We start from the raw sequence: 14,180 nt of genomic DNA on the forward strand, positions 1-14,180 counted from the left end.
ATTAAATCAGCTTTGCCCACTGAAGCTAAGCAGGGCTGAGTGGTCAGTACCTGGATGGGAGACTTCCTGGGAAAATCCCAGGTTGGACACTGCAGTGAGGCCACAGCACAGGTGGGTCCTAGCGCCCCAAGTTATGAGGACCACTAAACTGTCAACAACACATCGTTAAACCGAATCTGTGGTATTAAAAACCAGTCTTTCGAAAAGAGTGGTATCGGCATTCAGTATAAGCCTCCTAACACCCATATCTGCTGATTGGCTTCATCACTGTGTCTCCTTCCACCAGAAAGCTGGTGTGTGGTGAGCGTTTGGCACAAGATGTGACCATTACATCATAGGTGGATGCTGACACATATACAGTATCATATGTAAAGCGCTACACTAGTCAAAATGCGCTATATAAATAATAAGGTGTATGTATGTATATATATATATATATATATATATATATATATATATATATATATATATTGTATATACATACACACAATATACAATACAATACAATACAATAAAATGCATTTTTCAGGTTTAAATCCACTGTCGTTAATCTGACCTCCTGTCTGGTTTGTTTGTTGGACAGATATGGCAGATTAGGCATAATGATTGGTCAGATCCCCCATCAATCAAACTCCCAGTGAAGGGTCAGTTGGATTGTAGGTAAGTTATTGTAAAAGTTACTGGATGAAGACATCAAACAGAAAGAAATTCCATAAATTTATCCTGCTCGTGCCTCAGGTGTGTGTCATTAGAGATTAAACAATGAGACTACATGCTACGCTGCTTTTACACCACATGCTATGCTAATCAAACAATAAACTCCCAAGATTATGAGGTTGTGTCTTTTATGTCAAACGATTTCAGATGATCAAATAGATGCATCACTGGACGACTCTCACAGATGTGCATATTTTGTAATGGAACAGTGACCCTGTCTACTTCAACCCATCACATGTGTCCAGGATGGCCTGATTGGGTTTCACAGCCCAGGGCCTGTATCCGCTGCCGGGCTCTGTGGATAGCACGTTCCCGGATCTCCCGGAGCTCTGCAAGGGATCGGAATTCCGGTTGAGTGGAATTTTGGCAAGAGCGATAGTCGGATGATCTAAAGGAGTGCCGGTAAGCAGCCCACACCCACCCTGCTCTGGAGTCGCGCTTCTCCCGTAAAGGGTTTTCTCCGTCTCTGATGGTTCTCGCACCACGCTGCTGTAGCATTCCTGGGACTTTTACAGCTTTCAGCTGGACGGGTTTATTGAGGGTATCATCCTCTCCCGTTGAGTCTGATCCCACAGTGACGCCATCATGACCTCTGCTTTACACACTGTGGTGGGGCCACAGTGTCTGTGTGGGAGTGAGAAAATCACTTTATAATCACTTTTCAGTGTATAAGGAAATAGTGTTTATGTGTTGTACATGTGTGTGTGTGTGCTCATGCATTTAACATGTGTGGAAAATTACCTGACAACTGTTGCTTCAGATTCACAAAAGTATTTGTAATATTAATACCTTCAGAGGACTACAAATCAAATGCACTATGACACAAACAGACCATGTAATTACAAACCACGGCAGTATTAGTGTCAAATTTTGACTTAAATTTCCAGAAGATTCTTTTATAGGATTCAGAGGCCTTATTTCTTAATATTGAAAGACTCATCAAACCATTCCCCTATTGTGCGGATTCAAAGAAGAAAGCCACAGAGCTGAACTTCACGCCCAGCGTCTGGAGCTTTAATAGGCTGAAGAAACACCACCGTAGCCCAGCAGAGAGAAGCGCTTCTGGGGAGCGACAGCAGGAAAGGTCCTACTGTTACAACAGAAAGAAGTGAAGAAGAAAGTGGCTTTCTCATTGCTAACAACCTTTAATATTTAAAGAAAAAAGTTTCAAAGTTTGGCTATTTTATAATTCTGCTGTCAATTTTGATTCAACTCTTCATTCAGATCCAATGCATAGCCTATTATCATCATTTTTGATAGTCTGCAGTACTGTAAGTAAATAAATAATAAATGTAAGAAATTTAAGATGCTATCCACTTAAAATGTTGACATTTGACATCATGAGACAAGCAATGTTCGATTCATCAAAGAAGCATTATTTTAAACTGGATCTTCTCAATCGATTAACTGATCTGGTTCAAAGTAAAAAAGAAATGATCTGTTGATGACTTGGACTGATATAGCTCATAATGACTTACATCTGTAATGTGTATTGTAAAAGGTTACATTTGACTTCAGAAGACTGGAATTAAGTGCATTATTCTAATGCATATATTTATGATAATTTGGTACTTTGCATCCTTTTTGACGCTTTGCAGCTTCAGTCCCTGTTGAGAGTTACTGGATGGATAAAAAGCAACTAGCAGCAATTTCAGAACATCTCCTTTAAATAAAGTTAAATAAAGGCATACAGGTTTAGAAGAACATTAGAGTGAGTAGATGATGACAGAAATGTATCATTTCTAGGTTAACTGTCCTTTTAAGGATCATTCATAATGTTGTTCATACCTTGTAAAGTGCAATGCCATTATAAGCTGGGCATTTATCAGTTCTAAAAGTCTGCTTCAGTTCCAGAAGCTTGCGTCATTTTACCCACCATCCCCTCCTTTTCTCATTTATTTAAACAAAGGTTGACTTTCATCAATGAGAAGGGCTTTTTCAATCTAACTTTTTTTATCTGATCCTGCCTGTGAGTGAAAATTAGGAAACATGTCAATTTGTTCTATCAAACCTTCATATTAGAGAGATGATGCAAGTTATTATATGAGTGTCTTCCCTTATTCAACTATGATCAGAATCATCCAAATTTGGCAACACTTCAAGGACAGATGACTTCAAAAAGCATTTGTTTTGTCTTCATCCTCATGTCCTCCATTATCACTTCAAGCATGATTATGTAGCAGACTTGTCTAAGATCAAGACGTTGAATAGATTTGTAAGAGCTTACGAAGCATGACATCCTTCACGCCACATGTTTGTATTTAGTATTTGTTTATCTCGATTAGAAACAAACTATTGGCAAAAAGGTGCTAGCCTTCATGTAGCACTCAGTTATTACATACAGTCTTAATGACCATGAATGCAGTGACCCGTGCAAATGGTGCTATAGATTAACTACAACAGTCAACCTTTGAGAGGGTCCCAAACTATTCCCATGCAATCGATTCTCAAGAATGGCTGCGAAATGGAACTGTCAGGTGTTCCGTTGGATGCTGATATGATATCGATTCCTCTTTTTTTTCCCACAGCGCGGCCTAATAGAGCTGGGACGCCGCAGACACAGCCGCAAGCCACAGCGTCACTGCTATTAAAAGAGCTTCTCAGAGTAATTTTGAATTAGACTTCAAATGGATAGACTGACAATGTGTGTATGTGCGAATGAAAAGGCAATGGATGCAATGGGAGGTCTGGCTGGTTATCTGGTACAGGAAACGTTTGTGTCTTACAAGGCTTAACCACGTGTTTGCTTTTTGTAGCTATCTGTCAATTAGCATGGCCTGCTAGAAGAGGCAGCACTAAAAGTACATTGACGTTGTGGAGATGAGGCTAATAATGAGTGCAGATAAAGGCTCACATTAACACTAGGCTGCATCATTACTCTTTCTGTCAGATTCTGCCCTTTAGCCAGCCAAGAATGTGAAAGGGAGACCGACAAGCACTGACCACAGAGCTGGAGTTGCATATCTAAGAAGAAAAAACAAAACAAAACAAAACATAAAATGTGTAGTATTTTAAAGACTAGAATAGATTTGTAGAAATATGTGTATCACTACAGTTTCTAACTGAATCATAAGGTCAAGCTGCTCTTAAATGCAAATGTCCTTCCTTGAAGTGACTTGCATTTACCCTTCGCAAAGCTGAGTCCATTTTATTATTGTTTATTTTTTTATTTTTTATTTTTTTTCTAATAGGACTCTTTGAGTAGTGTTCCTTTTCCATAGTGCCTTTCAAGGACATAAAAACACTGTTTGTAACTGACCTACAGTATTTGTAGAGCCACTGTCCTATCAGTATCCACGACATATCCATAGAGATGAATGCTGTGAGCCATACATATATACAGTACATACACTCTGTGCAGATTAATGAAAAGTGGGTGTTTAATTACTCAAAAAAGGTGGACATTACTGTTAATAAGTTTGTGGTGGGTGGGTATGTATGTATGTATGTATGTATGTATGTATTTAATTTTTTATCGTTTTTAAAAGATTTGTCTATGTCATTTATTGATGAATTCTGTTTATTAAATATTACTTATATAATATTATTTTTGGCCAATTATTTTCTATTTAAAATACATTTGAAATTTGTAACTGTAAAAAACTATTCTTAAATACTTTAAATTTAAAATAACATTTTCTATTTCAATACATTTGAAAATGCTGATTTGGCGCTGATTTCAAATGTTTCTTATGATTATCAATGCTGAAAACAGTTGTATTTCTTAATAGTTTTTTTGGAAACATAAATTAATTTTTCCAGGATTTTTTATGCATAGAAAGTTCAAAACAATAACATTTATTTATTTGATCAATATTGCATCTTTGCTGAATATTTTTTTTTTCTTAAAAATGAACGAATGAAACATAAACATAGCATAAACATCATTTTTGTATACAGTAAATTAATGTTTTATTGCTACGATGATATCTGAAAATACATATTTACGATTTGAATCACTTTTAGGCAGGGGGCCACTTCATTTAACTTCTGTTGCTGGATGTGTGTGGTGGGGGGGGGGGGGGGGTGTTGTTGTGGCAGATATATCAGATGAAACTGATGTCACTTTGAAATGCACTGTGGTGATTTAAAATAGGAGAGTTATTATGTATAACCACAACAGTCTTTTGTTAAAACCTTTTCAGTTCCATTAGAAAACTTGTTCCGGGATTTTCTGTTGCAAGTGCACATGAAATGACAGACAGCAGAGAGTGCATGTGAGCTGCAGGCAGACTCTACTGAGTTGATCTGATATATGTTTTGACATGCTGGTGTGCATCTGTGTACATGCCGATCCTGTAATCATTCTGAATCTAAACATTTACAAACTGTTTACTGAAATTCACTCTCTCCCTCTAATGTAATAATACACACAAAAAAGTATTGTTCTCTAACAGTCGATTTGCATTGCACAATTTGTGTTTGCATTTCTCCTACAGTAAGTCCCGCTGGATATTCTGCATTACCCACACAAATAAGCACACAAAGGTTCTACACACAAGAGTTTGTCTTTTATTCTCTCTCTGTGGTTGTCCAGCGTCATGTGGAGGCGTATGGGCAGGAAGTGAGGGGCAAGACTCTTTCCCCTTAATTCAACAAACTCACACACATAAACACACTCACCTCACATATACACACAAACACACTCTCAATAACAAGTAGATCACACTGACCCAGTCAGCATCTGTGTATTTGCCCTCTACTCACTGGGAGACAATGTAGAAAAATAAAATAACCCCTTTTCCTCCCTTCTATGCACCCTTCCCACAAAGCAGCTTGAGAACAGGCAAGAAAGGTTGACTAAGTAAAGATTAGGAGATAAAGGCAAGAAAGGTTGACTAAGTTAAGACATAGGTGAAAATTCTGTTATTATTTACCCTGCTGTTGTTCCATACAAACAAAACAGGTGATTTTTTGCATATACTGTTTTTAAAAAAAAATTTACCAGTGTGGTTCAGATTTGAGGTGGCATAATATTTACCAGATTTCGGTTGGAGAATGAAGAATTTACCAGTGTGGTTCAGATTTGAGGTGGCAAAATATTGACCAGATTTCGGTTGGAGAATGAAGATTTAGAGAAGGAATTCCACTGTAAATCAGTGATTTGAATTTAAAAGATAAAAAAAAAAAAAAATGTATATATATACTGATGATTAAATATCACATACTGTAGATACTGAATGAAAACAACAAGGGGCCATGAATACAGAATTAATTTTTACATTTCATTGAGCTGATTTTATTATTTATTTATTTTTTTTGGACCAAAGCACTGACATGCTTGAATGTTGTGCTCACGTCTTGTGTATTTTCAGCATCTCACACTTAATACAACATGCAAAATTGTACTGTGTAAACTTATATGTGATTTCTCTATACTGTTTAGTAGCTGTCTACTTTTTTTCTGCCTTAAAAAAGATTCAATTTCATATTTAGGTTCCCTCTGGTCAATCAACCATGCGGCCAATACTTTTTTAAACACGCACTGTATATTTGTGAATCTGTTAAGATGAAATAACTCCTGAATTTATGGCAATTCAAAAACAGGTCAGCCAACTGGAGACTAATGAGAGACTCTGTGTACAGGAAGTGCAGCTCATAGACTGTGGAGGTTTTATGCCACAATTACATATTGTAACAAAAATAATCCCCTTTTATGAAAAAAAAAAAAAAAAAAAACAGGGCTCAGGGGTGAAAACATGAATAAAAAAAAAAAATAGGGAATGAGGGTGATCAAACAGAGAAGGAGAGAGAGAGAGAGGGTGACGATTATGAGAATATATGGGATTGTGGTATGGCCTAGATTACCTCATTCCAAACCAAAGCCACACGTTCAGGATCTGCTGCCAAACCATCTCCTTTCTCTTTTTTCTCTCATACACACTCTTTCTCATGGAGTAAATTACTACCCAATGAGCCCAGACATATGACATGATCAATGTATCGCGCTCTTACACAGTCGGCTGGTGACACTGCTCACCCTGTGGTTGTCGGGTCGGTTGTCCTCAACACTCAAGGAAAAATTGAGTCTATTTCAAGGCCACTCGATCACTGCTGCTAATGTACTGCCAATGTCTCCTGCTTTTCTTTCACAATTCCTTTTATAAATCTCCCTCCATCTGTTTCTTTAACACAACTTTATCCCACTCACCTAATGCCTTTTCCTCTTGTACACCTGCTTCCACATTCCATAAAAAGCCATTTTTACTTTTCACATGCTGCCTGAAATATAATGAGACTGTTGATTTTAAAGTCAACATAAAATCACCCCCTTTTTTAGTACATGTCCCTAACACTTTCTTATTGTGCACAATTAATCAATGCATGTTATTCCAAAGAGCGAGAGGGGGAAAGAAAACTGTATATATAACAATATAACTATTGCAAAATATGTATAATTTTATTGCCATATATTTCGATTATATTTGAGACTGTATATATAACAATATAACTATTGCAAAATATGTATAATTTTATACATAGCAAAGATATATTTTAACAATAGCCAACAATACATTGTAGGGTAAATTTGTTGGGTTTTTATTTTAATTTTTTATTTCATTAGTATATTTTTTAGTTTATGTTCTATGTAATTTTTTTTTAAATTTATTTGTAATTATTTTTTGATTTGTTTTTTGATTTGTTAAGGACTTAATTTGGACAACTTTAAAGGTGATTTTCACAATATTTTGATATTTTTGCACCCTCAGATTACAGATTTTCAAATAGTTGTATCTTGGCCAAATATTGTCCAAACAATACATCAATGGAAAGCTAATTTATTTAACTTTCAGATTATTTATACATCTCAGTTTCAAAAAACTGACCCTTATGACTGATTTTTTCACATTTGAGAAATAATAAACTACTGTATGTAAACCAATGGCCAGAGAGAGCTGTTTAGCTTTTTAACACAGTTTAACTAAAATTACACTGAAATTATTCTATATTCTAGGCTCTAATCACATCCTACTGTATATACCGAAACTAGATGTTCAGTGAGGAAAAAATGTGTTAGTGTAAGTCAAATCACAAAACAAAATGGGTTGTAAAGCTATTTCATGTTGACTTGACCTGTTGAACACTAATGATTTGAGCAAGAAAATAGTTCTAATGAGTAAAAAAGCTTCTCTAAAATCGAATAATAGAGACCAGAAATGACAAATGACACATTTAATGAAATACATGATGCATATTCTTAATTTGTTCCAGTTTTGATAGTGAATCTCATGTATTCAAGGATCACTGGACACAAAAAAAAGGCAGCATTTCCATTCTGCCTGTTTTGGAGCTTTTGAAATAATGTTTGCTGTGCTTTATTTGTTGCTGAATTGCTTGCCTGACACAGTAACATTTACTGTAATAGGGTGAGATGCATGGTTAGCTCCAAATGCCAGCCACCCGCATCCTCTTGCCAAGCTGAACAGACTGCGCTCAATATAAAACTCCCACATAGAGTGGAGGTGCAGAGAGTATGGTTACAGTGAGCCCAGCAGTCTCTGCTTATGGCATTTATTAAAGAAATTACCAGAGAATACGACAGGCCCGGTTAGCATATGGTGCGGATAAGGTACGTCATCTCCAAAGACAAAATGCTGAGATTACCTTTGCATCAAAATGATGGCTTCTGACATGCACGTGTGTGCTTTAAGAGGACCGATCTCGGCTGAAATATCATCCTCGCACTGCCACCTGCACCATCCAAACCGGTTTCCTACTGGAATCCCAAACTTCTTTTTTTTTTATTTGCATTCTCTGGCTTTTATTTGTTGTGATAGAACATCCATCAAACCTCTGGCTCAACCATCTATCTTTATAAAAAAAGAGGGGGAAAAAATCAGCAATTATTTTCACCAGGATGGCCTAGGATGCCGAGACAAATAAACAGTAAGGAAAGAAATCTGACACGATGCTTTTAAAGAGGGATCGGAGAAAAGCAGGGAAAGAAAGAGCCGAAGCAGAGGGAGTATAAATAGGTAGGTTGTTGTTGTAAAAGACAGAGGGACCGAGGTTTTTGGAGACTCGGCCAAGCCAGGGGAAATTGCGCGTGGCCAGTATTGGAGGCACTACAGTGGAGAGCAGCGACGTGAGAGATGAGCAGAATCAGAGGTTTATTTATAAAGCTCAGCGTTTTAAAAAAGAGAAAATACGCCTGTATGCTGGAGTAGAAACAGGTCTGGGCTTGAACGAGAGTGTTAGAGAGTTGGATGAGGAGTATGAGAACATACAGCGGCTGCCGTTACCTGAATGCCAGTGCATATACACACAAATAAAATATTTAGTCATATTTTTGGAATCAACATACTATTTGCTCTTGGGCTGGTAGTTGCAAAATGGCTCAAGAGATCTCCTAAAATGTAAGCTGTCCTTACCAATGTATTGAGTCATTATTTTGGCTACAGAAACACGTTTCAGTGTGTCCTGGACCAAAGCCACTGTAAGCAAGATTTGGAATGTCAGTGGGCAGGAAATAAAGGGATAGATAGAGATAGAGGGAGCAGGAAGAAAGCATGACTGTTCTAGCATCAGGTCGAAGGTTATCGGGGGCGAACAGACACGACTGCATCAACAGGGCAATGACACATTTGTCGACTAAAATCACTCACATGGACAAAGTGGAAGTAGCACTTTCCACCATCAGGGTATTTTGTGCCGTTTTTTTTTTTTTATAAAATAAAATAAAATAAAATAAATGACTAAATTAATGTTTAATCCATTACAGTAAAATAATAATAATAATAATAATAATAATAATAAAATAATAATAATTTTTATTATATAAAAATATATATATGCAAAAAATTTTTGGTAAAATAAGCTAGATATATCTGTTAACTCATGGGGGCACCTATTCAACAATTCATTCATTCATTCATTCATTCATTTTTTCTTTCATTCATTCATTTATAAGCACGTGTAGTTGCCGACTATATATAGTCAGCAAGACAAATTGACAGAAATTAATATCTCTAAAATAAACAAAATAATAGCTGTCCTTAAAATTCGACATCCTCAAAATCAAGATTATTTCAACCCTTTCTCCAACATAGCAGGATCACAAGTAAATTAAATCTAATTTAATTTTACCAATTTTTCACTCTTGTAGTGTATACTGAGCAACCGTTACTCAGGGTCTAAAATAAATAAGCAAGCAAGCAAGCAAATAAATAAATAAATAAATAAAGTATTTTTACGAAATTAATACATATTTTTTACATTTACAGTCTAAAACACTTGGACTACTGAGAGAAAATAAATAAATACATAAACAAAGTAATAATAAGAGTATAAGAGAGGCCCTATTTTGTAGCCTATTTGTGTGAAGCGCCAAGTGGTGCTTCTCATAAGTGGTCTCAAAGGATGGTCCAATGGTGCAATATACCTGCAACTTTCAATATATTAGAAATTACATGCTTTGGCTTAAAGTAGCATGACTTGAGGAACTGGGAGGCGGGGGGGAAATGAGAGAAATTTTGATAAAATAGAAGGAGTAGGCAGACCCGTCTGAGTTTATCGCCGCTGGAGTCAGAGATAATTTCAGCTGGTCATACGGAAAGAGCTGGAGCAACTGTCACAGTGCTCCTGAACTGCTTTTGGGACACAAACTGTCTCTTTGATGGACACACATGTGCACCCTCAAGATCTCAGAGTGGAAATGGAGCACACATACAGCTATCTGAGGTTTGAGGAGACCGAGGTCCACCATGACCTTTCCAGTTTGCCATTTGACAGTGAACCTCTTATCTCTGATGCCAGGCTGCATGTTGAACACAGTTCAGTGTTTGTCAGGTACAGGAAGAGAAACTGCATGCCTAGGCTACAGTTTGGGGTCAGTAAAAAAATTTCTCAGCAAGGATACATTAAATTGATCAAAAGTAAATACATTTATAATGTTACAATAGATTTCAATCAATTAATTTTTTTAATAAATAAATACATTTATTCATCTTTCTATTCATCAGAGAATCCTGACAAATGTATTGCGATTTCTATATTGTCAATATAGCTATGAAGAAATATTTCTTGAGCATCAAATCAGCATATTAGAATGATTTATGCAGGATCATGTAACACTGTATACTGGATTAATGGATACTGAAAATTCAGCTTTGCCAGTACAGGAAGAAAATACATTAAAATATATGTAAAAACAGAAAACAATTCTTCTAAACTGTAATAATTTTTCATATTACTGTTTTTGATGTATTTTTGATCAACAGTTTTGACATAATTGCAGCATAAATACCAGAAATTTCTTACCTTATATGGACACCCTTTGAGTAAAAAGGTTGAGAACCATCGTCCTAGATGGAAGACTGAAAATGACTCTGTTTTCTCAACATACTTTGCAGCCAAGATCTCTAAATGAGGTCACTCTTATGAATGCCTCTAGAAACATATTCCATATGGTCTCCAATTCACTGTATGGGGCAAAATAACCCTCATCTGTGTTCTGGCGCAATATGGTTGCTGTCACATCATCCAGGTGGATGCTGCACACTGGTGGTGGTTGAGGAGATCCCCCCCCTTCCCCCCAATAAATTACATAAAAGCGCTACATAAATGTAAGGAATTATTATAATAATTTATTTTTCAGGGGGTAAATACAATAAAGTCTAATCCATGACATTTACTAACCCTCTTTAACACTATATAGAAACAAATAATAGATTATGACCAAAACCTCAGAACATATCAACACATAACAGCTCACCCACAAATCAAAATCGGCATGATTTACTACAAACCCGATTGCAAAAAAGTTGGGACACTGTACAAATTGTGAGTAAAAAAGGAATGGAATAATCTACAAATCTCATAAACTTAGATTTTGTTCACAATAGAATATAGATAACATATCAAATGTTGAAAGTGAGACATTTTGAAATGTCATGCCAAATATTGGCTCATTTTGGATTTCATGAGAGCTACACATTCCATAAAAGTTGGGACAGGTAGCAATAAGAGGCCAGAAAAAGTTAAATGTACATATAAGGAACAGCTGGAGGACCAATTTGCATCTTATTAGGTCAACTGGCAACATGATTGGGTATAAAAAGAGCCTCTCAGAGTGGCACTGTCTCTAAGAAGTCAAGATGGGCAGAGGATCACCAATTCCCCCAATGCTGCGGCGAAAAATAGTGGAACAATATCAGAAAGGAGTTTCTCAGAGAAAAATTGCAAAGAGTTTGTAGATATAATCATCTACAATGCATAATATCATCCAAAGATTCAGAGAATCTGGAACAATCTCTGTGCGTAAGGGTCAAAGCTGGAAAACCATAACCATTTTCTCTGGGCCAAGGCTCATTTAAAATGGACTGTGGCAAAGTGGAAAACTGTTCTGTGGTCGGACTAATCAAAATTTGAAGTTCTTTTTGGAAAACTGGAACCCCATGTCATCCGGACTAAAGAGGACAAGGACAACCCAAGTTGTTATCAGCGCTCAGTTCAGAAGTCTGCATCTCTGATGGTATGGGGTTGCATGAGTGTGTGTGGCATGGGCAGCTTACACATCTGGAAAGGCACCATCAATGCTGAAAGGTATATCCAAGTTCTAGAACAACATATGCTCCCATCCAGATGTCATCTCTTTCAGGGAAGACCTTGCATTTTCCAACATGACAATGCCGGACCACATACTGCATCAATTACAACATCATGGCTGCGTAGAAGAAGGATCCGGGTACTGAAATGGCCAGCCTGCAGTCCAGATCTTTCACCCATAGAAAATATTTAGCGCATCGTAAAGAGGAAGATCCGACAAAGAAGAACTAAGACAGTTGAGCAACTAGAAGCCTGCATTAGACAAGAATGGGACAACATTCCTATTCCTAAACTTGAGCAACTTGTCTCCTCAGTCCCCAGACGATTGCAGACTGTTATAAAAAGAAGAGGGGATGCCACACAGTGGTAGACATGGCCTTGTCCCAACTTTTTTGAGATGTGTTGATGCCATGAAATTTAAAATCAACTTATTTTTCCCTTAAAATTATAAATTTTCTTAGTTTAAACATTTGATATGTCATCTATGTTGTATTCTGAATAAAATATTGAAATCTGAAACTTCCACATCATTGCATTCTGTTTTTATTCACAATTTGTACAGTGTCCCAACTTTTTTGGAATCGGGTTTGTAACTCTTATGTCAGTCCAAACCTGTGTGACATTATTCTGTAGAACACAAAAAGACAAGGTGTTTTGAAAAAGGTAAATAAAATAAAATGTTGTTTTGGCCCCAGCTGACTAAAGCTTCAAAACATTTATTTTTGTTTCATAGATAAAAACAAAGTCATTCAGGTTTGAAATTGTGGAACTGGCCTAATGGTTAGAGAACCGAAGGTCCCAGGTTCGAGTCTCATTGCCGGCAGGAGTTGTAGGTGAGAGGAGTAAAAGAACAGCGCTCTTCCACCCTCAATGAGGCTGAAGTGCTCTTGAGCAAGGCGCTGAACCCCTAGTTGTTCCCCAGGTGCTGGAGCAAATAGCTGCCCACTGCTCCGGGTGTGTGTTCACGGTATGTGTGTGTGTGTGTGTGTTCCCTACTCACTGCTGTGTGTGTGCACTTGGATGGGTTAAATGCAGAGAACCAATTCTGAATATGGGTAACCATACTTGGCAAATATCACTACTTCCACTTCACTTTCTTATAAATTACATGAGGGTGAGTAAATGACAGATATGTTCACAAGTTCCTAAGGTCCAAGTCAAGTCTCACGCCTTTATTCTATTTTTAGCAATAGCTAAGCAATTAAAATATAATAATTATACTTTGTGTTTATATATTAGTAGTAGTATGCAGTAATATATTACTACTGTAATACAACCTCAATGTAAAATAAATGTAAATAAAAAATGAATATTTTATAATACATATATTATTCAATTTTATAATAGGAAAATTTATAAAATTTTGTCTTAATTTTTTTCACATGCAAGAGTTAAACCATCAAGCTAATTTTCTGGAGGAAACCTACGGTTTCAGAGAAAACAGGTTTAAAAATGTGTCATAACATATCTGGTGAAATACTGTAATAATCTGTCTACAAAAAAATAATAATAATACTAAAAAAAAAAAAAATGCAAATGTGAAAATAATGGTGCCTGTTGCTTTCCTAAATGCCTGTTTAACTTACAGCACATAGAGTGCATTGACTGATACACCACAAACACTGGATCACAAGCTAATCACATGAGCGCTTCTAATTGACACATTCAGCACAAACAGAATACATATTTAATTAAATCAAAGTCTTTTCCTTGATGGGGTAAGGACGCTAAGCCAAACCACGCTTTTGATTTTTGTTCATTTGACAGATGCTTTGCCAAATCAATAACTTCAAAGGCAGTTTATGTTATTATGAAAAGTGTAAAAATATATTCCATTCATTGTGAAACTGCGTTGGCCACCAGAGTAGGCGATTAATGAGAAACACTTCAAATTAAATGACACAAAGATTATCCCA

At 36.5% G+C, this 14,180-nt stretch overlaps 1 long non-coding RNA gene across 1 annotated transcript; it reads right to left on the bottom strand.

The window, feature by feature from the left end:
• Positions 1-526: 526 nt before the first annotated feature.
• On the bottom strand, positions 527-11,066 carry LOC122138475. Its single transcript, XR_006155602.1, has 4 exons — positions 10,978-11,066; positions 3,572-3,681; positions 1,139-1,807; positions 527-1,046 (listed from the first exon to the last, which is right to left on the bottom strand). It is a non-coding gene; the product is annotated as an uncharacterized LOC122138475 (long non-coding RNA).
• Positions 11,067-14,180: the final 3,114 nt, after the last annotated feature.

Source organism: Cyprinus carpio, chromosome B9, assembly GCF_018340385.1.
Source record: "Cyprinus carpio isolate SPL01 chromosome B9, ASM1834038v1, whole genome shotgun sequence".
NCBI classification, from domain to species: domain Eukaryota; kingdom Metazoa; phylum Chordata; class Actinopteri; order Cypriniformes; family Cyprinidae; genus Cyprinus; species Cyprinus carpio.